Source organism: Panthera pardus, unplaced genomic scaffold (genome assembly GCF_024362965.1).
Source record: "Panthera pardus isolate Hobbes unplaced genomic scaffold, ASM2436296v1 HiC_scaffold_23, whole genome shotgun sequence".
Taxonomy (NCBI): Eukaryota; Metazoa; Chordata; class Mammalia; order Carnivora; family Felidae; genus Panthera; species Panthera pardus.
The window spans coordinates 1,177,472-1,201,631 of NW_026526799.1; the positions used below are offsets into that span (position 1 = coordinate 1,177,472).

At 53.7% G+C, this 24,160-nt stretch overlaps 1 protein-coding gene across 1 annotated transcript in view; it reads right to left on the reverse strand.

The window, feature by feature from the left end:
- Positions 1 to 4,046: 4,046 nt before the first annotated feature.
- LOC128772680 (uncharacterized) overlaps positions 4,047 to 24,160 on the reverse strand; it is a 70,249-nt gene continuing 50,135 nt past the window's right edge. The window contains exon 4 of the transcript XR_008416829.1: positions 4,047 to 4,170. The gene's annotated coding sequence lies outside the window, so the exon portion shown is untranslated. The remainder of the gene's footprint in view (positions 4,171 to 24,160) is intronic.

The window sequence follows — 24,160 nt, forward strand, 5'->3', positions numbered from 1 at the left end:
TCTCTTCTCTTCCTCTCTCCTCAAAATGCCGCAGGAGAGCCTGCTTTCCCGGACCTACTCCCCATGAGTGCTGTTCACTCATCCTGCTTTCCTTCCTGCTAAACTAGCGTCCCAGGCCTTCCGCAGGCACCGTGTGCTCCCCCAAAAGGCACGGGGCAGGCTACTCTTCGTTGTCTGCACAACAGGCATCCACGCCATTTTCCAGGCTCCCTGACCCAGCACCCCTTCTGTTTGCAACAGCGGTGCCCCCGCCCTGGCGATGAGCAGTAGTTTGGTTGCATCCTGGCATTTCTCTCCTGTCACGTTTTGCCAAGCATGTGACTTCGCATCCATTCCCGGCGTCCGTAAAGGGAAGAGGTTGCCATGTCTCCCAGACAATGCAATTCAAGGAAGGCTGCTAGAAGCCCTGGGGAAGCCTTGGTTTTCCTGATTAACTGGGTAGCTGCAGATGGTGCTGCGCCCCCGTGCGCTCCCCACCTTGAACGTAGCTGGGATGCCTGGAGCTCTAAGAGCCATCTGGTAGCCGTACAGGGACACGCTATCATCCCACAGACAGCAGAGCAATCAAGCAACAAGAACAGAGTGGGGATAGAGCCTCGATGCATCACCAAGCCCTGAAACCATCCTGGGACAGCCTCTCTTTGGACTCCTTGTAATGGGAGAAAATTAATCACTTTTATCGCCTAAGGTACTGTTAGTGGATCTGTTATTTGTCCCTGAAAGAATGCCTCCTCCCTCCTCCCTTTTCTCTGGCTTTCCAAATTCATCTTGTTGCAGGGAAGCTGATTTATATACTGCATCTAAGGTAACGTCTGGCCCTCAGTAGACGCTCTCGAAGTCGCCGCTATGCCCACTCTGCAATTCCTTGTCCTTGAGACTCTCATCCGGCTTCCCCTCCACCTCCACAGCTCCTGTGGTTGTGTCTGAGTCAGCACGTGAGTAATGGATCGCATAAGGCTGCCTAAAATGTGTCCCGAATACCGCCTCTTTGGGGTGTCTTCTGTCCTTTACTAGAGTATAAACTCTCGAGAGGAGAATCTCTCACAGGTTTCTCCCCACGGTACTGTGTTTCATCAAACTTAAGGTACCAATTTTTAAATGCATCATTGCTGGGGCTCCTGGGTGGCTCAGTCGGTTGAGCTACCGACTTCGGCTCAGGTCATGATCTCACAGTTTGTGAGTTCGAGCCCCGTGTCGGGCTCTGTGCTGACAGCTCGGAGCCTGGAGCCTGCTTCCCATTCTGTGTCTCCCTCTCTCTCTGCTCCTCCTCCACTCATGCTCTGTCTCTCTCTGTCTCAGAAATAATAAACATAAAAAAAATTTTTTTAAATGTGTCATTTTATGAACTAGAAAGAAAGAAAGAAAGAAACCTTGCCAACTAACTGATGACGCGGTAGGGGAGGAAAACTTTTCCCTTCCTCCCTTGTTGGTTCTTTTCCTGGCCGAATAATTACATTGACATAAGACGGATTAACAGGAGAAAAACAAATTGAATTTTGTCTGTATGTGAGCTCCACAAGGACATGAGAGGCCCTACCACAGTCAGGCAACTGAGGCTCATTCTGAGCTGGGGAGGAGGGGGGGGGGCCAGGACTTCAAGGGGAGGAGGACCACCCCCAGGAGGACACAAGAGTGGGTGTTCAGTAGACAGGAAGAGCGCCGTGTCGGGCGGATCTGTCTCTCTGACATGAAAGGGTTGGCACCAGCCATAGCTCTTTCCCTGGTGGAGGCCCCATCTATCCATTTGGCAGCCAAGGGGGAGGGAAAAGGCTCCTCTGGAGTCTGTGTGGCCTCGATTGTCTTCGGCTGGGGGGTGATCCACATGCCAAAGTGGCACCTTCCTGGGCCGCCCGCCCTGACCGCCCCCCCCCCCACCCCCACCACATGCTGTAGAACCTAAGACCTAATCTAATATCGGCCATGTTAAAATATGTGCCTTTCGGAACTAAAGACTGAATATACAAACTGGCGGTGGCCAGAGTCTGTACTAACGCTCACCTACAGCCTGCAGCGACCGGTCCGAGATATCCGACCACAGCCTCCGTCACAATGCACCCTAGGTGTCCCAAACTTGACCGAGAACTGACAACTTCCCTAATTTTTGTGCCTGCTTCCGACTCAGGACCAACTGGGGAGGGCCAATATGACCCTTACCAACCACCCGGGGTGCCTACTTCCGGTTTCCTGGCACCGACAGCCTCCGATCAGGGGCACCTGCAGCCTCCCCTCTTGCCCGCTGTGAAGCTTTCCCCCTCCTCCGTCAGCCTTCGGTCTTGGCCAAAAGCAAGTGACGGTAGCGGCCTCCCTTCCCGTGGCAACTTCAGAGTAAACAGCCTCAGCCTGGTCCCACTCAGGCCCTCTTTGTGCCACAGAAACGGTGATTCCCCGTGGCGGTACTTTTCACCGTAGCGCTGGTGTTCGGCCAGCATTTACCTTCCAGGTAGTGGGAGGAGTACGGACATCTGGCCGGGGAACGTTCGGAGAGGGGCTTGATAAGGACACCAGACTGCAGCGGTCCAGTAGGGAGACCGCTCAGGCCCGGGCTGAGGTGGAGGGACAGGCATAGGCACAGTCCAGAGAAGAGAAATACCAGATACGCGGTGGAATCAAAGGAGAGGGTGAGAGGCCACTGAGGCTGAGAGGGTGGGGTCCCAGGGGACACCACAAGATCAAGCCCCATTGGGCTGAGGAGACCAGACTGCGACCACGGGAGGGCAGGACAGGCAGCGGGCTCTGGGAGGAAAGCTGAGTCACAGGTGTAAAAGAGCGACTCCTCACCACGGAAAGGGTGCGAGGAGCGAGCAGAGCCGCACGGTGTTGGCTGCTGTGTCACGTCTGTGTTCTTTAAGGGACAAAGGCAAGGCCACCGACCGACGCAGCTGAATGTGACCTCCCTGGAAGGCGTTACCTGCCAGCGGGCTGCGTTTTGTCGCTCTCTGTCCCACGGACATCACTAACAAGATATAACTGAATTAAGTTTAATACCAATCATATAATAACCTCAATCTAAAGGCAGAAGCCACGGCAGGAAGGCGAGTCATTTGTTGGTCTTTGTCTCCTTAAAAGTCCCTTCTTCTGGCATTATTAGTGCGTTGGAAATGGTTAGCTGTACCCCTTGGAGCAAAGCTGTTAATAACAGGTGAGCAGAAGACTTGGGAATTCACTCATTGTGTCCCTCCACTGAATTCGCCCCTTTAAAAGCCTCAGGAGGCCAGGGATAATTAAACAACATTAATTAAAATTCTAAAGAACGAAAAAGGGCAACCCGCAGGAGGGACAATGGAACAGCATCAAAGAGATGGGACGTGACAAAAATAGGAGCGATCACCATGCGTTAAAGCCCCAGGAGGGTGCGAGCCCAGCTGGAGGCTTTCCAGGAAAGCTGTGGACTGCAGCCCCTCGGGGCAGCGAGGCACCGTGGGGCAGGAAGGAAGGGTCCCCTGGGTGCTCACAGGTCTCCTTTTTTGTCTCCACAGACATCTGGGAGGTCCATGGCCTCTGTAGATCATAATTAAACATTCCCCCAGGATTACCTTCAGAAATTTCTATGAATACAGAATGTACCACTGCCTCGCGGTTTTAACATGCTGCTGCGTAGTCTCCGTGTTTGGGCTTTTAGTTAAAAAGAAGGAAATCTAGCACCTTGCTAACTAACAGAACGGTTCTCTCACGCAAATTTCTCCAGCTGCCCCTCTATCAGATTGAGAAATAGGGCACTGAAGCCACTGTCAGCGGTGGCCTGTGCCAGTGCAAGGGGCTGTGGATGAAGGAACCCCGGGGTGGAGGTGCGCGGGCCACATGTGACCGAAGGGAGCCTGACACGAGTCCCCCTCCCAGAGACAACGAATGCTGCCGACTTGTTGCGTATCGCCCCAGAGATCATCTGTGTGCGTTTAGGCAAGTACGTGCACAAATCTGCTATTTTTTACAAAGAGTAATGTATATGCCATCCATACAACTTTTTGTTTTCACTTACAAGTGTATCTTAGGAGGGGCACCTGGGGGGCTCAGTCGGTTGAGTGTCCAACTTCAGCTCAGGACATGATCTCGCGGTTCGTGGGTTCGAGCCCTGCGTCGGGCTCTGTGCTGACAGCTCGGAGCCTGGAGCCTATTTCAGATTCTGTGTCTCCCTCTCTCTGCCCCTCCCCTGCTTGCACTCTGTCTCTCTCTCTCTCTCAAAAGTAAATAAAAATTAAAAAGTATCTATCTATCTATCTATCTATCTATCTATCTATCTATCTATCTTCGAGACCTTCCACACCAGATGGTGCTGAGCTGCCCTCCCTGGGGATCTATGGGAGGATTCCCTTGTATGCATGTGCCCTCATTTGTTGAACGGGTCCTCAGTTAGGTGTCTACTCTTCGTTACGGTCCGCGCCGAATAAATAACCTCGTACAAGGGTCAGTTTCACGTGCAAATACATTTAGAGGACAACTTGTTATAAATGGAGGTGCTGGGGAAGGAGTATTTAAAACGGAGATAAAAATAGCATCTACTTCCTCGAGTGGTTTTAGGATTACAGCTTTTGTGCCTAAATCGTACTAAAAGATTGACAAGTCGCTGTTGTTTTGGAAGGCAGGCGCTGTGCTGGGCCCCGGAGGGAGCGGGAGCAGAAGTTCCCAAACAAAAGCGGATTCATAGCCCCTCCCTTAAATGCTTCAGCAGGGACCTATTCTTTTCAGCAGAGCACACGAGTAAATGCTATCTTGGGCATACACACAGAATTCTAATAAGCACGGAGGGGAGACGGATAAATTCTAAATGGAGAAGTTTTTACAAGAAGTGCAGCTTACGAGCTGGGTTTTGAGCTTGAGGAGGGTCTAAACAGGCAGGAGAGGGCAGAGGCAACATTCCAGATGGAGAGGATTATGGAAAGACCAAGCACCCCGAAATGACTCTCTGAACACTAGAATTCTTGGACGTGAAGTTATTTAGGAACCACTGTCTGTCCGGATAAACTTCAAGCATGTGCTTCACAGGCAAACCTTTCATCACTTTGATTTAAAAAAAAAAATCAGGCAAGGACTGGCCAGACGGGACTTAAACAGGGAAAATGTCGGTGCGGAGCATGGGCTGGCTTCTTGTCATGGAAGGTGAGCTGGGGACGTAGGAGTCCGGGAGCTGGGACGTTCTTAAAGCTCCTGCATATGGAGGACTGACACCCTCTGCCACAGTCCCTGAGAAATCACAGCACAGCCTGACCCCTGGCATGTCCTTCTAGAATCAGAGAGAACAGTGACCACCAGGCGGCTTCCAGAAGACATCAATATTTCATCTAAGTATTGCAGCCACCGTATCCGTTTTTGCTGATAACGGTTTCTTCCTGGGGAATAGAGGCCGATGGCTTACACTTCACACCTTGACTTACAAACGTGCGGGTGCTGAGGGGTCTAGCCTGCTCTCGGTGCTGTCGCCAGGGAGGTTTACAAAGGACACCTGCCACTTGCAAGGTTCTTTGAAGGTCCCAGAGGCCTCTGTACTGACCGCTGCCCTCTGTGGATGTGTCCTGAAGTATCTCCTAGGCGGGGCTGAGTGAGACCAGCCCCTGAGAAAAGCCAACCAGGACCTCAAGCTGGTTTCCTGCTGCTGCCGCAATGGTTTCCTCCAGTCCTGTTACGTGAGGAGTAACAGGTCTCAAAAGATGTGAGACTTTTCGTGCAGTAAGAGAACATTTACGGATTTTATGAGCCGGAAACTCATTCCCTATAGAGTAACTGTTGGGGCCATTTTATAAACGTCTGAGGTCGGCCCTGCCGACATATCATTCAAGCCGCACATCTCAGGGGGACCCTCGGATTCCTCCCTGTTTAATCTCCTGGTCCCTGCGTCCCTGCCGCGTGCGGTCGGTCACAAGCCTCAGTCATTGCTACCTCTGAAGCCTTGCACCTGCATCGTCTTCACTTTTCTCACTGTCGCCACCTGCTCTTGACCTCATCCCCCCTTCCCTGCACCACTGCAGCAACCGCCTGGCCAGCCCGTCAGGCCTCATCCCTCCCCACGCGGTTGAAGGAGTCCAGGGACGGCACCCCAAAATACACAGCTTCGGCGTATTGATTATTTGGAGCTAAAGGCATTCGAGAAACAGCCAGATGCGGGAAGGGTCCTTGAGCCTCCTTTTTATTCCTGGAAGCAGGAGGTGACGTCCCCACGGGGAGGATGTCCCCCGTCCCCACACCAGAGGAGAGGAACGTTCTTCCTCAAGGCTGAGAAGCTGACAAGAGAGTTCTGCACAAACAGACCGTGTTAAAACAATCCTGTTGTCCTTTCGCCTCCCTGCAGAGCTCGGCCACCTTCCCCCCGATGGCCTCTCTCTGGAAGAGGAAAGCCATTCTGTCTGCGGGCGCCCTTGCTGGGGGAGCTTGCAGCTTGGGGGCTTTTCTCCGGGAGGCCCCGGGAGCAGGGAGAAGGCTGCAGAGCCAGCCTCAGACGCAGACCCCACACCATTCTGTCCGGGGGACACGCTCGAGCCTCCGGGCGAGGACCCCAACTCTCCGGCCGGCCGGCGGTACCCCCGCATGGTTTGGCCCCACCATCTGTGGCCTCGTCCCAGGTCCCCCTCCCCTGGCCACTCCCCAGACACACCGATCACCCGGCCGCCCTGGAGTCCACGGCGAGCTGGACCACGTCGCTTCTTCACCCCCGCTGCCGACTCTGCCCGGGGTCCACTTCCCCTCCCCCGTCCCTGCTCCAGCCCCAGCTCCTGCTGGCACTCCCTGGACACCCCCAGGCCGGCGTCAACCACAGCCACACCTGCACCCGGGCCTCGGGGGCCTCTCCCTCCAGGCCCGGCCTATCTCCATGGGAATGGAGTTCCAGAAGGCAGAGTTTAAAGCCTCTTCAGAAATACGTGAAGTTTAATGCACAGAGTTCTGGGAAATTCTCCCACTTGCTGATGCCATAATTCATGTGCTCAACGGTCCCAGTTCGCCTGGCTGTGAAACGGCGGTCTGAGTGAAGAAGGTGATGTCCCATTCTGCGTCGTATGGAATGAAACCATCCCGACTTCCTCCTTAGCACGGCAGGTGCACAGGCCAGCGCGCGTCCAGCACAAACCGTTCCGTTTTAGTCTGTGCAGCACAGTCACTGAGACCTTGTTTACGAAACACAGTGACATCATCGTACTGGAACGACATACACGGAGTATAAATAGGTAATACCGAGGTCCTGAAAGTATGGGGAAAAAGAGCAAAAAAAACATTGCCCTGAATCCAACCCCCCGCAAAAGTCACAATTCATGTCAGGTGTTTATGCAGAAGAGATCGTGCTTCTCGTGTTACTTAAGTAAAAAAAAGATGTTTAGGGGCGCCCAGGTGGCTCAGTGGGTTAAGCGTCCAACTTCGGCTCAGGTCATGATCTCGTGGTTCGTGGGTTCGAGCCCCGCGTCGGGCTCTGTGCTGACAGCTCAGAGCCTGGAACCCGCTTCGGATTCTGTGTCTCCCTCTCTCTCTGCCCCTCCCCCACTCATCCCCCCCCCTCAAAATAAATAAACATTAAAAAAGATATTTACTGTAATTTTACTTGTACTTAACAGAACAAAGAGGAATTGACAAGAAACCGAAGACATTCCTGAACTTCACGTGAATGTTTCTTCAGCACAAGAGATCTTCATTCCTAAAAGCTCCCACTGAAATTAGGGAAATTTTAGCTAAAAATGGAAGGTGTGGGAGTCACTGGTTTTTAACTCTACGTTTGAGTCTTGGCACAGCACGGGAACTCATTTGCTCATTCACTGAGCACTTAGCACCCATGAGACCATCCAGGCACCAGCACTGCAACGGGGAAAAATCAAAATATGAAGTCAGCGGGAGCTGGTGCCGGGCAGGGAAATAAAGCAGGGTGACGCGTAGCCGGGGCCAACGAGGATGACACTCCCTGGAGGGCTTCTCTGGGGACGAGAGACGGAGTCCACACGGGGTGAGGGTGTGACCATGAGAACAGGGGTGGAGGAGTGTTCCGGGCAGAGGATGGCAGGGCAGACGCCCACGGGCTGGGCTGGGTCAGAGTAGCAGCAGCAGTGAGGACAGGGGGCCTGAGTGAGCTGTGGGGGGGGGGGGGGCCTGAGCGAGCAGCGGGAGGGGTGAGGGGGGGAAGCTGCAGGTCGGCAGAGCCTTCCAAGCCCAGGGAGGCAGTCAGACTGTAGTCACAGGAAAAGAGAAGCCCCTGGAAGGTCCTGAGCACAGCAGTGACGCGACCTCTTGGAGGAGGCTGCTCTGACTGATAGGTGGCGATAGCCTGGGTCGGGCTCAGGCAGAGCGGAGGCAGGGAGGCCGGTCAGCCGGGTGCCGCGGTCGTCCGGAGGAGAGAGGACGGAGGTGTGGGCCAGGTGGGGCAGGTGGCGAGGTGCCAGAGCCGGTCCACCTTCTGAAGGTGGCGCCAGAAGACCCGCTGACTGGTGAACGTGGGGCTCGTGTTAGCTCCCGAGGGCCTTGGGAGCAAGCAGGACCTGACAGGCTGGGTGGCTCCACAGCGGAATATATTCCGGGAGGCCGGAAGTCCAACGTCGGCGGGGTCTCGGCCCGGCCACGCTCCCCTGAAGCCTGCAGGGAGTCGTTCCTTGCCGTTCCCGGCTTCTGGTGCTTTGCCAGAAAGTTCCGACACCCCCTGACCTGCAGCCCCTGCCTTGGTGACCACATGGCACCTGCTGTGTCTGCCTTCACGCGGCGTCTTCTTAAGAGGGATGAGGGGCCTCTACTCCAACGGACTCCTACGTCTTCTGAGGTCCTGAGAGGTAGGACTTTAACAGGAGGGGCGGGAGGAAGTCACGATTCACTCATGGCAGGGTGTGAAAGAAAGGGGCGGGAGTTGAGAGAGACGTCTTGGTTTTGACCCGAAGAGTAGAGCGAATGTTTGCGCTCTGAAGAAAGGGGGGAGAATGGATGGGGAGCAATGCGACCAGATTTGGGGAAGAAGTAAATAAAGATTGTCTGGCAAACGTTGTGCATGAGGCATCTGTAGACTCTTGAGTTGGGGGCCCAGCGGGGACAGTTGTATTCTGAGATTAGGAGATGGGAGCAGAATGGGCCGGGGATCGTTGGCACAGACAGGGCCTCAGAGCCACGGAGCCGGCGCGGTGGCCGAGGGAGTGGACGCAGGCGGAAGAGGGCAGAAACGTACGGGACGGCACCGGGGGGCACCGTGCCGTGTAGAGGCGGGGAAGAGGAGGACCCGCTAAGAGGACGGAGACAGAGCTGGCGGTGGGGGAAGAGGAAACCAGAGGGCACAGAGTCTGGAATCCAAGCAAGGGCGCGAGTCGCGAGCGAGGGCGTCAACAACCACCGGGTGATCAAAGGGTCCAGTAAGGGGAGGATCTGGGCCGACCACTGGGTTTAACCCATACGTCACCCCTGACCTTGACAACAGGAGTTCTGGTTGAGTGGCCATTAGATCTCAAGAGAACCAGCAAATGTAGAGACACCTTAAAGATGTTTTCGCCTGTAGGTGAGCAGATAAACGAGGCTACAATCGGAGGGCGGCGTGGGGTCCAGGAAGAGTTATTTTTTACCTGGGAGACGCTGTGGTATGGATAAGTGGTGACGAGCATGGTTCAGCGGAGGGGAAAAATTGTTCTGGAAGGAGAGAGATGATAATTACAGGAGCAAAGTTTGCAAGTAGGACAGAGGGTTTGGAGAAAAGCCGGCCGTGGGCGGAACCGGGAGAGTTTATCCTTTAGGAAAGAAGGGAAGAGGAGGTATTGTGGGCACGTGTCAGCAGATGCGCCGACCTGGGAGAGGAAAATGAGGAGGCTCTACCCTGATTACTTCTACTGTGTTTACTTTTTGAAAAGTAAGACCAGTCGCTTAGACTGACAAAGGCATGGGGTTGGGTTGGGAATGGGGTTTGGGAAGAAAGGTGATAGAGTCACCCAGGAGCATGGGCAGAGGAACCGACCAGAACAGTGGGGACGGCTGCCGGCCAGGCGGTCCTACATTTAGAACAAGACCCTGGAGCAGACTCGGGCTTCTCCCTGGTCGCATTCAGCTGCTTAGCCCCGGTGGAAAGTGAGCCGATGACCGCCCGTAACCAGATTAGTCGAGTATGACAGAGGGAGTCAGGGGACAAGGCTGAGGTTGTCCCTTGTTAAGGGACAAGGTTAAATAAGTTAGCTGTTGTAAAGTTGAACCTTGGAATCTGTGGGACATCCAGATGCAGGTAAACGAAAGAGGCAGAGTTGGTGAGTAGAGGTCCTTCCAGGGTCAAAGATCTTTCTAGAAGTAGGGGAAGAGTCTAGGAAGACCAGAGGTCGTGGTAGACACTGAGTGAGGGTTTTGAAAGTGGTGCGGTTGCTGGCGACCGGCGGCAGTGTGTGGGAGGAAAAGACCCTGGGAGGAGAGGAGACAGAGGCTTCCGGAAGAGAGGTCCGCACGGTGTGGACTGGAGGACGGCCCGTAAGCCACTGCTAACGTACCAGTGACTGACGGTCAGAAGGGAATGACCACGAAGGCTGGTCCTCAGTGCTACAAGGAGGGCTAAGGGGTATTTGCGGAAGGAGCTGGAAGGTTTCAGGAGAGGGGAGAGCGACGGTCAGGTGGCCCCAACGGAAAGCCAAGGACGCCAGCTCCTTCGCCCGGTCCTAGGACGTAAGAGCGGCCGGCTGGTGGTGGCTCTGCTCCCTCCCTCCCAGCCCTTCTCCCACACCTGCTCAGCGGCCTCGTGGCCTGTCCACAGCCGAGCACAAGTCAAAAGGGAATTAAAGTCCTCTGGCTGGTACTTTTGTGGCATGTGGAGACTCCTCTGGGTTTCTTGGAGTTTGGGAAACTGAGAAACTCCCACTGAAGATGTCTTTCCTCTGGAAATGACCCCAGCCCCTGAAACCTGGCATCCGGACGTGGACCTCGTACATTCTCCCTGTCGGAACCCCCCACCCCCGCGCCCCCGCCGTCCACCTGCTGACTCTCGCAGACAAAGTCCCTGGGGCCAAGTCCACATTCCCTGTCGGTTCCCTCCCACGGGACCGCATCTGCCCTGCGGATGGTGACCCTGCCCCCAAGGCAGCCCTCCTAGGCGGGCTCTGCTTCCTGCAGCTCAGTCCCTTGCCTTCTAGTTCACCAACCAGAGCCCCCTGCCAGGCCCGGGGTCCCGCCAGCCTGCTCTAGACCGGGGGGAGGGGCGTCTCAGAGCATCGTCCCCTCCTCACGTCCGAGGCCCGAGGGGGCAAAAGCCACAGCACCGCAGCCACCTCCGCCCCCCACGCCCACGTGTACACCCCCCAGGGGGCTGGTGCGTGGACGGCAAGAGCACCTGTTTGTGGGCACTCCCTCCAAAGCTCTGCAAAGGGCGTCGGCACGCGACCTTGAAGCGCGGCGAAACTGCTCTTGTGTCCTTGGCTTTGGGGACAGAGTCTGGTCCACGCTGGGCCACGTGAGACGAGCACGCTGCCTGCTTCACAGCCAGCTGGCAAGCCGGGTCTGGTCGGCGACACTGGGGTTGCTTTTCCAAGGTCTGCACGTCCCGTGTTTGCTTCTGGGCTGTGATTCCCACAGTACAAGAACCATCGGTCCTTTCCCTTTACAGTCTTTTTCATTCCTCAGTGTTCTGGGGTCGTTTGGAAACGTCTCAGTCGGCTGGATTGCACCGTCAGATGGGATTTTGCTCAGCCCACTCAGGCATGGCTCAGAAACCCCTGGTCAGGTGCGCACGAGACCGCTTGACCGTTACGCAGCCGATCACGCTCCCGGATCACGTTTTCCGTCGTTCACAGCTTCACAGATCTCGTTCCGTTGGCTCCCGTCCTTTCACCGTGGACCCTTCTGTTGTGAACGGGCTGCCTTGACTTCACAGCCGGGCATTCACTGCCGTGTTTTCCCCAGAAAAGCCCGTGCGTGCTGCAATCCTCATCTGAGTACTTCCGTACGCGCTCCCCCTACTTGACGCTGGCGTGAAATTCCCGGGTCAGACACTTCCCCCGGACTTCGGACATTGTTCCATGCGATGCTGGCCTTGCACACGGCCGTGAGGATGTCTGGGGACGGCCACGTCCTTCCCTTACGGGCATCTGGCTGTTTCTGCTCAGGCTCCTGAGGGACGGTTCTGTCTTGTCCTCTTTTAAACGTTTGTAGAGCAACAGCCCGCACTTAGCCAATTCTCACCGTCTACACCGACGTCCTGTCATTCGCCATCATTCTGTGCCCGTTTTCCCTGGAACGTGGCGGGTTCTTTCAAGCTGCCTGTGAGGGTTTTGCTCATTCTGGGGAGATTTTTCTTCAGTTACATCTCTGGCCACCCTTCTGTGTGTCCTTGGCTTCTGTGTCCTTTCTTCCCCGTTTCCTGGCACACGGTTTACTTTACGGAGGTGCATCTTTACCGATCGTTGATAGCTGTCTGTCCTTCTTAAATTGTTTACGTCTTGATCCTTCTCTTTATTTGTGCAGGCCCTTCTCCTGTGTTGACAGTTTGGTTTCCAGCCTTGTCTATGCCAGTCCTCAATCATCCTGGCTTATTTAGTGATTAGTCGTTTTGGGTTCTCTCCACTGTACCCTTCCATCCCGATCTGTTTTTAAAATTCTGGGGCGCCTGGGTGGCTCAGTCGGTTAAGTGTCCGACTTCAGCTCAGGTCACGATCTCGCGGTCCGCAAGTTCGAGCCCCGTGTCGGGCTCTGGGCTGATGGCTCAGAGCCTGGATGGAGCCTGCTTCCGATTCTGTGTCTCCCTCTCTCTGCCCCTCCCCCGTTCATGCTCTGTCTCTCTCTGTCTCAAAAATAAATAAACGTTAAAATAAATAAATAAATTAATTAATTAAAAAAATAAAATAAAATTCTGCTGGAGGGATGCCTGGGCGGCTCAGTCGGTTAAGCGTCCACTCCAGCTCAGGTCATGATCTCGCGGTTCGTGGGTTCGAGCCCCGCGTCGGGTTCTGTGCTGACAGCTCGGAGCCTGGAGCCTGCTTCGGATTCTGTGTCTCCCTCCTTCTCTGCTCCTCCCCTGCTCACACTCTGTCTCTGTCTGTCTCTCAAAAATAAATACACATTAAACAAATTTTAAAAAAGAAGAAACATTGTGGGAAAAAGCGGGAGCGGAAAGGAGTCAGGGTCAGTGCGTGTTCCCAACGGAGACAGACTCCGTGATGATGAACTACCTTGAACGGGATGTTGTATACTCTCACCCAGCCTCACAGATTTCCTGTTGGAAACGTTTTTCTCGGTTATTTGTTTTGGGAGGGCAATAAAGCTTGCCATTATGCGGAACCCTCCTCCAACAGTTTAAAGGGGGGGGACACAGGGTTTGCACTGAGGCAGCCCCGGGGGGAGACTTTCAGTCCATAAACACAGCAGCCCCCCACCCAGACAACAGCACACGTTTGCTCCCCCAGCCTGGCCCTGGGGCTCCATCACCGGGGGCCCTCAGCATTTCCTGCCACGGGGACACGGCCTCCCCCCACGCCTGCACCTGTGACCCCTTCTCAGACACCTGCTTCCCCAGGGACAGGTCTCAGGCCTCAGGACTCAGGACAAAGCTGACAGAGACGTCACGCGCTCAGCTCCCTGTCTAACTGCTTTCCCTCCAACTCTGTTTCTGAGAACCCGTCATATGCCAGACGCAGTTCTAAGGACGGGGGTGGGGGGTGGGGGCGGGTACACCAGGGAAGAAGTGCGCCCACTTGCATCAGGCTGGAATTCTTTGTGGGGAGAGAGGCCCTAAGGAGGTAAACAAAGAAATAGGAGAGCTCCGGACGGTGAGCTGGGCTGGGAAGGACGTAAAACAGGATGATGAGACACGGAGGGAGACGCGTCTCTGCAGAGATGACGACTGAGCTGTGACCCGAATGTTGGACACAAGCAGGTGCCCAGGGATCCGGAAGAAGAGTGCTCCGTGCGGAGGATATGGGAGCGCAAAGGCCCTGCGGCTGTCTGAGAACTAGAAAGCAGGCTGGCGTAAGTCCCGCAAGCTGATGAAAGGGAGGGTTGTGCACTTTAAGGGCAGAGAGGCGCACAAGGGCAAGGTCACGTCATCTCATAAAGGGCAGTGTTTCTCGATCTTTCCTCCCCCCACCCCCCCAACTCTCTCATACTCACAGAGGCTGCTCACAGGAGGCGGGTGGGGACAGGGCCACACAGACGCATAGATTTAGATCTCTCCTGTGAGAGGCAGCGCCGGCTCGGGGAGGGGGCGCCATGGGGGCGCTCACAGTGGGGCAGGAGAGGAGCCGATACGTGACCGTCGCTAACAAGCAGTGCGATGTCCCAGATCCCCACGCGGCTCAGAACCTCAGCGGCGGGTACAGCCCTCGTGGCAGCCGGTTTAAGACTCCAGTGTTGATCCGTGAACACTGATCCCATACTGACTAGGTGCCAGGCTAGCGCGGTCAGAGTCCCGCTAACCACCACGTGAGGCTTTGCCGGCCACACGTGGTCTCTCACGCTCTGGAAAAACACAAAATCCGTTCTCGGCTTGAGGGCCGCGTACAAACAGGCCACAGGCTAGATTTTGCCGACGGGCCATAGTGTGCCAACCCTGGGACGTAAGGTGGACAGGACACGTCCCTCCCTCGCATGTGCCCTAAATCCAGCGGGAAGACAGGACGTCAGAGTTTGGGACGCTGGGGATGTGTCACAGCAGCGCGAGAGGACTCAGGGAGCCACTCAACCCCTCCCGTCAGAGGACAGAGGAGCGCTTCCCGTGGTCACGCCTTCTGAGCCGTGCCTGGGGGCAGCCCGGTGAAGGAGGGATGAGAAAAATCACAGGAGAAATTCAGAACAGCACATCCCTGCATCACGTCTGGAACAAGGGCCCAGAGAGGCCGGCGGCTGAGACCGCAGAGGAGGGGGGCTGTGGAAGGAGCTGCAGCCCAGCCCGCAGGACGCCCCTGGCCACCAGCAGCCGGGGCTCGGCCAGGAGCTCTGCAGGCCGTGTCTGGGCTTAGCTGGCGAGAAGGCCACCGTGGCCAGGGCCGGATGCAGGGCTGGCGGTGGGGGCAGCCTTTCTAACCCGGAGCTTAGAAAGGTGATAGTGATTCCCCCAGTGGCTGTGTGTCCAGATCGGTGGCGAGAAGAGGATCCCCCGACAAGCCGGCCATCTCCCACACCTGCTCTGTGGACTGTAGCCTTGGGCCTGGTGCCTCCACCTAGACTGTGGACCGGCCTGGGGTGTCACATGCCTCAGGGAAGGTCCACCTCCCAGGGAACGTGGAGACTTTCTAAGGGGTATCTGGACACGGACACGGGTGGATCTGAGGGAGCCACCCCCCACCTCTCCCATTCCCCCCCATTCCTCCCCTCCTCCCATTCCTCCCACCCCCCCCCACGACCCCCACCCTCCGTGCTAACCTCCGTGTGCTCGGTTCCAAGGCTGCTGGGCCTCTCAGCAGCCCCCCTCCGCTCCCACTATGGGCCCGCCCCCAACCCCCAACCCCCAGGCCCCACCCTCGGGCTCCCTTTGACCTCCACCCAGGCCTCACCCCAAAGCCCGTTCCTGGGCCCCACGCTTGGTCCCCACCCTCGGTCCCTGGGCAGAGCCTCGCCCACCCTCACTCTCCGGAGTGTAAGGCCCCCCATCCCCCACAGGAGGAAAGTCCCCCCCCCAACCAGGGCTCATCCGAGCACCACTGAGCCTGGGGAGGGGGGCACACAATGGCTTCAGGAAGGTGGCCTCGGTCAGAAGCTCTGACTTGGGCACAGCGCGGAGAGCCGGCAGGGAGCCCCCGCTCCTCGGTCCCCAGGCTGACCCCACAGGTCCCATCCTTGGAGGGATACTCACGTGACGGGAAAGAGAATGGATGTGAGAATCTGCCTTTTCCCACCTGTCTACACGGCAACCTCCCTACAGTCAGGTCTCTGCCCCTCCGCCTCTGGCCACCCACCCGTTCTGCAGGGACTGCACACTGTCCTTGGTGCAGGTGAGGGATGCTCTTGTTTCCAGAGGAGAAACTCTCAAGGCCAAGGTCAGCAGGGAGGAGAGCGCCTGGGCACACGGCGGTCATGCGGAGGACTCTCCTGGCCTCTGGGTCACTCTGTCTGGGGTGCGAGCAGGCCAGCAGCCATCAGGGGAAGGGGGCCGCCGTCCCACATGCCTCTGTGTGGGGTAACTTCCCCAGTCAAGCTCCGTGGCCCACGCCATTAGACATCCTGGAACTCACTGAGACCCCTGTGCAAAGAGGTGGTGGCCCCAAGGGACCCCATGGCCCTGGCAGGCTGCAGTTATGGCCTTTTGGAGACGCAGGTAGGGCCAACTGGACAGCCCTGGGGACGGGACTCAGGCCGCTTGGGAGGGAAGGGCTGTCGGCAGGAGGGCCAGGAACCGGGCAGGCAGCACCCCGGGGGTGGGAAGGAGAATCAGTGACCAGGGGGCTGCAGTGTCTGACAGGGGACGCGCCCGGTGGGGGGAGGCGTGTCACCCCCTCCTCCACGGGTCACAGGTCACTCGGAACCCCCTCAACGTCGCCAACAGGACTGCAACAGCCTCACACTTTACAAACCAGCAGGGGCTCGGGAGGTCTGCTGTGTAGGGACCCGACAGCCCCTGAATCCCTCAGCCACACCACCGGGGGCGCCGTGCCAGAGGGGGGTGAGTGTTTGCATCAGTAGAGCCAGCAGCCCCCCCTTCCCCCCTGCCGGTTACTGCAGGGAGAGCTGACCCGGGGCCCCCCCGGCACACACGGTTGTGCTGACCCCGGGAGAGCTGGGGACAGGGACAAGTCCCTCTCTGGAACTAAGAGGAGGAGCGGGTTCCAGGTGTGGGCCCAGTTCACTTGCGGGGGGCCAAGCACTGGGGCCACAGACCGACGGGCTAACCCCGCCTGGACGGAGGACATCCAGTAGGCGGTGACCAGGGAGGGACGAGGGTTGACTCACCAATTCGAGAGATTGGTAAGAAAACGCTGAGAAGACCGTCAGGGAGCCAGAGAGAAAATCCTGCAGAGAGAAAGGCTGTGGGAATTCGGGGGGGGGGGGGGGGCGGGTCCCCGTCCCACGCGCGCCGCCCCCCAGCCCGTGGACACAGAGGCGCTGTCACCCACCCAGAGCGGCTCGGACACACTGCCCACGCGCCCGGCAACAGGCCCCTCAGCCTGCGGGGCACCAGAGCCGGGTCCACGGCCGTCACATCCCGGCATAAGATGTGTTCAGAGTTTTCCACCTCCGACCAGAACAGAAGACTGTATCCTAAGCTCCAGACTGACGGGCACTTAGTGCTGGATGTCTCCCTCTACCCCCGACGGCCAGGGCGAGTTTGATTGTGCTGTCTCGGAAAACTAATGGGGCAGTTTCTCATCATTGTATTTGACGCTTGTTTAATTATTCCCCAAAGCAGAAAACCCACACCTGATACCCACGTCCACCCACCCTCACCAGATTTATTTTGTAAACGTCCTTTTGCGTGCACACAGTGTCGCCCTGTTACAGATCCAGTCAAGAGAAACTGCCTGTTGATTTATGACTTTGTTCTGATAACATCATAAAAATGGATAAATTAATTACATTAGTTCTCATCATTTTAATCCTGACTTGACGGCTTTTATTATCTTTCCTCCAAGATGGGGCCCTAATTTTTTTCCAGGGAAACTTAGAATAGTCCCTGAGATGCTTATTAGCATCATGTTTGATTGAACTGAAAAAAAAAATCAGATGTTTATCTTCACAGAGAGTACCAATGATTTAGCCGACTGGTTTTATGGTGAGGACTGTCTTCGCCAAAGAGATTGTAGATCAGATGATTTACATGTACTTGATAAACAAAACATGGCTCCAAGGTTTCGATGAAAATACACCCAAAGCACATGATAATTACAAAGGATTATATCAAAAAAGATGGTCTCAGCAAAAGTGGAAGGCTCATTAAGAGACACTCGAGGATCCTGCGAAAATACTGCTCAGTAAGACGAAAAGTGAACGACTGTTTGCCTTTAACAAAACTGAAAATAAACTTGGTGATAAACCAGCGGGATTTCTGGCCTCTGACTCGAAAGGTTAGGAGGTTGCGACCCAGAGACAGTAACGGAGCGAGGTTCTCTTCCTGCGCACTTTGACGTGGGGGTTTTCTCGGCATTTACGTCTACGAAAGGCAGAGCAGGGACAAAACAGTGCTGGTCTCCACTTTCCACGTTCACACGGAGACAGGAAATGATTGGGAAAGATTCCTGTGCGTCTCATTAATGAACACGGTTCCAATAAAATAATTTCTATTTAATAATTATCAGTAAAAATTCCATATATGTTCTCACTTTTGATCATGTACTACTCATGACTATAACTCGATACAGAGGACGTTTAGATACTGAAAACCTTATAGTCACAGGAAATAAAACAAACTTAAAGTTTTTAATTTATAAGGCATAATCTTATTGTGGTTAATACGACAGAATGAACAATAAAAAACTTTCAGGTATGAAACAAAAGGAAAAACACACATAAAAAAGCAGACTCTTCATTACAGAGAACACACCGCTGGTCGGCAGAGGGCAGGTGGGAGGGGAGGGGGTGGCGGAAACCGGGGGTGGGGATTTAGGAGGGCACCTGTTGTGATGAGAACCCAGGGATGTACGGAAGTGTCGGGGCACTCTGCTGTGCACCTGAAACTAATATTACACTGTCTGTTAACTAACGGGAATTAAAATTTAAAAAAAAAAAAAAAAAAAAAAAAAGAACTTCCAAGTATAAAACATGTGCATTAAGGTAAGATTTTGTGGGAGAACTGGACTGAAGGCGTGAATCCATGGGTAAAAGGAAAACACAACTTCGAACAGCTGGGGGGAAAAGGAGTTGTTTATAGCAGTGGATGAAGGGGTCTCATGTCATTTAGATTCAATTAGACACAACTTTATTATTTTTTTTAATGTTGTTTTATTTCTGAGACAGAGAGAGACACAGCATGAGCAGGGAAGGGGCAGAGAGAGAGAGGGAGGCACAGAATCTGAATGAGGCTCCAGGCTCCGAGCTGTCAGCCCAGAGCCCGACGCGGGGCTCGAACCCACGAACCATGAGATCATGACCTGAGCCGAAGTCAGACGCAACCGACTGAGCCACTCAGGGGCCCCGACACAACTTTAAACACGTCAGTTCTCTCCTTACAATTCTTACAGCATGTTGGAAATCCTCGCCTTTGCAATTATTAAATAGAGGATTCAAAATTTTAGATATCAATCATCTAATGTGCTAAGTCATAGTTTTCCAGAAAGTTGTTGAGAAGTACATGAGCCAGAATGGGTGAAGACCCCTGTCCTACACCATCAGGGCTTGGCGACCTTGGGGATCAAGCAGTCCACCCCTCCACACCACCAGGACACCGCCACAGATGAGGAAACAGCCCAGAGAGAGAGAGGGAGGGAGAGAGCCTCTCCCACCCACCCGCCGACCCCTTTACTCCTGCCGCAGGCACACGGTGAGCCAAGGCCACCGTGGGCGGAAGCTCCAGGCTGACTCCCCGTGTAGTGCTCGTTCCAACACAGCGTCAACAGCAGCGGGTGCTGAGTGGCCAGCATCTACAGTGGACGCCTCCCTCGCCAGGCTTCAGTGCCCCCGTCTCTCTGGGTTTCCTTGGCATGCTGTGCCTCTCCCTCTCCAACGAGTCACAGAGGGTTGACAGCCTTCTGCTGTTGCTAACTTATCAGAATCACGGAAGCCGCCGGAACCTGGGCAGACATCAGGGACGGGGGGGGGGGGGTGGAAGCAGGACTCACGGGCGGGGCGCTGGGGCAGAAAGGAAGGCGCCAATCACACCTGCTCCAGGCCGGCCTCGTTAGCTACGTGACAGCTGTGGCCAGGCGTGTGGCCGGAGGGTTCTGGAGTCTCCCTAGTTACCCAGGCTCTGTCACACGCGGTATCAGGTCTCTGGGTTCAGGAACAGACTCAGAACCACAGCAGTGACATCACACCGGCATCAAAAGGTACAGCGGGGCAGACAGAAGATTTCCACCCGGAATAATGAAAGATTCACAGCTTCAAACCTGCAAAGGGGCGTAAGTCACATGCACTGAGAGCCAGGCTGCGATGTTGCAGCCACAGTGAAACTTGATTTTGCAATCTCAGGTATGAAAGCAATTGGATGTCATCACCACAGAGCGTGTTGCCCTCGGGTAATAACACTCGTAGCTTGACATTTTAAGGCTTGTGTCTTAAACCAAAAAAGGAAATGAAAACACTTGGAATTTGTAAGTCAAAAACAACGTTAACAGAACCGGCATTGGTTCCTAAGCCATTTAATTCAAGTTAAGCTGGGCATGGTATTTTGGAATAGTGTTTTGCTATTATTTTATTTAAAACATCTATATTCACCAGAGAGGGATATAAAGAATAAAACAAAAATGACACCGCTCTAAATAATTTTGCTGACATTTTAGGAGCAAATTTTAAATATAGAGAATGCAAACACAAGCCATAGATGGGATGGAAAGATTTGCAGATCACTATCTGACAAAGGATTTCTATCCAGAATATATACAGAATTGTCAGCACTTAACAATAAGAAACCTCAAAAAAGTCTGTCCGGAGCTCAGTTAATCCTAATGTACTAATGGCATCTTCCTAAGTTTTGACAAATGATGAAATATGGTAACAATATTTCCATGATGAAATATGGTAACAATAAAAGAAACTGGGTGAGACGGACAAGGCAGTGCTCTCTTCCATTTCTGCATCTTTTCTAAATCTGAAGTTTGAGAAAACTCAACAGGAAGGAAAGGAGGGAGGGAGGGAGAGAGAGAGAGGGAGAGAGAGAAAGAGAGACAGGGAGGGAGGGAGAAAGAAAGAAAGAAAGAAAGAAAGAAAGAAAGAAAGAAAGAAAGAAGAAGGAAGGAAGAAAAGGAAGGGAGGGAAGAAGGAAGAAAAGGGAAAAGGAGGAAGGGAAGGAGGGGAGGGAGGGAGGAAGGAAGGAAGAAAAGTGAGGGAGGGGGGAGAAAGAAAGGAAGGAGTGGGAGGAAGGAAGGAAAGAAGGGAGGGAGTGAGGAAGGAAGGAAGGAAGGAAGGAAGGAAGGAAGGAAGGAAGGAAGGTAGGAAGGAAGGAAGGGAGGAAGGGAGGAAGGAAGAAAGAAAATACCTAGGATAAAAGGTATCTGCAAGAGCCCCACAGGTAACATCACACTTAGAGGTGAAGGGCTGAGTGCTTTCCCCTAAAGATCGGGAGCAAGACAAGACTCGACATTGTACTGGAGGCTGTAGCCAGTGCAATTAAGCAAGAAAAGAAATAAAAGGCATCCATATTGGAAAGGAAGAAGTAAGACTATTTCTATTTGCATATGAAATAATGCTATATATAAGGAATCCTCCAAATCAAAAAACTTACTGGAACCAGTAAATGGGTTCAGCAAAGTTGCAGGATATAATAGCAATGTACAAAGATCAACTGTATTTCTGTATACTTGCAATGAGTGATTCAAAAATGAAGTTAAGGAAACAACTCTTGGGGTGCCTGGGTGGCTCAGTCGGTTAAGCATCTGACTTCAGCTCAGGTCATGATCTCATGGCTCATGAGTTCAAGCCCCGTGTCGAGAGGGATTGTTTTGTGTTTGGTTTTGAAAATAAAATCCTACGGCAAATCTTGGAATTTTGGAAAGTAAAAGGGACCAAGGTCATCATATGGGAACTGACCTATCTCTGCACTTGACAGCTACAGAACTCAGCAATTTGCTCAAGGACAACAACCAACCACTGCCTTCAGGGAGAGGGGGAGTCAGGTTTCCTGCCTCCTTACCCTGGTTCTATCCAAGCCATGAGTTTGCCCCTCTAAATTATGTCCCCTCCCTGGAGATGTGAAGACAACGACAAACCAAGTCAATAGATCAGAGTGACTGAAAACACACACAGACACACACAGACACACACAGACACACACACAGACACACACACACAGACACAGACAGACACAGACACACACAGACACACAGACCCTTGATTGTCCTCCTTCCACTAGCCTGGGAATTTATGAGAAAGCCCCTCTTCTTATTTAAAACATGCACAAATCTGGGAAGAAGTTTTCAGAAGAACGCTAATGGTCTGATGGAGAAAAGAAAATTGGTCCTTTATTCAAAATGTAACTCAATGTTCCATTTGAATTAATGCCGGCTTTATGTAGCAGCTGCCTAAGATTTGATTTTTCCATTAATCATAAAGATCATCTGAACGACGGGCTTGCGCTACCGTTTCTGGTTCCTTCTCTCCTCCCTCTTCCAAGAACTGGGAGCTGTGCCAGAGGACAGGGCCCGCGTCCCCACACAGGTGTTTGGACTTTGACACCATGAAGTTTATTCCCAGGCTGACGGCGAAGACTGTGACAGACATCGGCCCTGCCTCCCTGCTTCTTCCTTAACACAAAGTGTGTAACCTCGTTCTCCCGGGAAAGACTAAAGCCGTGCAGAGCACATGGTGTGGACTGTAAACACTGCTCTCCAATCCCGCCCTCCGCGCCCCCCAGACGTAACAGCCATTCGCAGGCTGGCGGTTGTCCCGTCTGCGGTCTTTTCTGCTCCTCGTGTCCACACACGCAGACGTTAATATGGACTCATTTTTATTTGAATGGAACGCTCCTCTACACATCGTCCCCACTTTGTAATAACACGCCTGAGATCGCACTGACATCGGCCTGTACTGATGGACAGGTTGTTCCCTGGGCATACGGACAGACTCCCAGTACTTTACGTGATTAGCTCACTCAATCGCACAGTAACTGTAAGATAAATCAAATCATTCTGCTGAATTTAGAGATGAGGAAATTGAAGAGCTTGTTTTCCCAAAGACACACGGTTAAGTGATGGAGAGGTGATCCAGTCCCAGGCAGTCTGGCGTCAGAAGGCCACGCTTTTAACCGCGAGGCGACGTGACCTCTTCGTGACGCACATGCTCAATATTGCATTTAAATAGTTCCTTTTACAGAATCTTTAGATTGCGCCTCATTTCTCACCATTATAAACAATGCTGTAATCACATCCTCATACGTGTAATCAAGTCTATCAATCTCTCCTTTTACAGCTTCTGAATTTGCATCTTGTGTGGGAAGCGTCTTCACCCCTAAGTTATAAATAATCCTTCCTTTTCTTCTACAACTTTTATGGTCTGACTTCATTCATTTAGCACTCCAGTCCCTCTGGAATTTATTTTGATGGATGGTGTAAGTTAGAGGTTTAATTTGATTATTTTTCATGAGGATAGCCAATTGTCCCAATATCATTTTTGAAGAGTCTTTTTGGGGGGGGAGGTGAGGAAATATTTCCCAAGAAAATCTTTGAACACTTAAAAAGACACTCTACATCAGACATTAAGATCCACCCATGCTTAATCAACTGTTGAGAAGTATAATCCTAAAATGGCTCCTTAAACAGACAGGAAAAGTCCCATTTACGGACTGGGGAAAACAAGAAGGGAAGCTGAGGATTTCCCCATGTCAAAGGCACCGAGTGGATAATTTCATAATGGATGAACTTAAGATGTGGGACTCAGTTCAGGTCTTGGTTCTGCCTCTTGGTACAACCAAGTTGGTTTTGAATAACTCCCCTAACATCTGTGCCTCTGTGCCCTCACCTGTACAAGAGGTGACACCTGTCTCAGCAAGAAGGCGCCGTGATTGGTACACCTGGCCCTCGTCAGGTGCAGCGTTCCCTGGGAAAGGTCTGAGTCCCACTTTATGTCGAGGGACTCAAGTGTCCCCCGAAGGCAGTCCTGCTCGTACACCCAAAAGCCTTTCTATAATACAGTGACCACTGTTTGAGAACTGCTGTTGGCTTCTAGGGGATATTGTACGATGAGCTCAGCTGGACCTTGGTGTCCAGGGACAGATGTCCAGAGGTGGGAGGAAGCGTGACTGTGGATCTCCACGTGTGCACTGTGCCCTCCCCGGCCACCACCGCCCGTCTCTCCAGCCTCTCCTTCTCTGTGTTGGTCAAGTCCTCAGTGAGCCTGGTCTTCACCACCGAGACCACCACCCCGCTCCACAGACCCCTCCAGCCGCTACCCACCCAACATCCTAAACGGGGTGCAGCCTTACTGTCCTCACCCCCTGTCCCCCCTGGCATTTCTGCCTGCTGTACCCTGGCTGTCACTTCCCCCTCCAGACCTGCCTCCCGGGGGACACCCGTAGGCCCAATCCCATGGACACACCTCATCCTTTTCCAGCTTGGCTTCTTGGCATCTGTAGACCCTTCTGACTACTTCCTCCTCCTTAAAATACTCTCTTAGTGGGGGTTGGAGGATGCTAGAACTTCCTACTGATGCTCCAACCTCCCTACCCCTCCTTCCTAGTCTT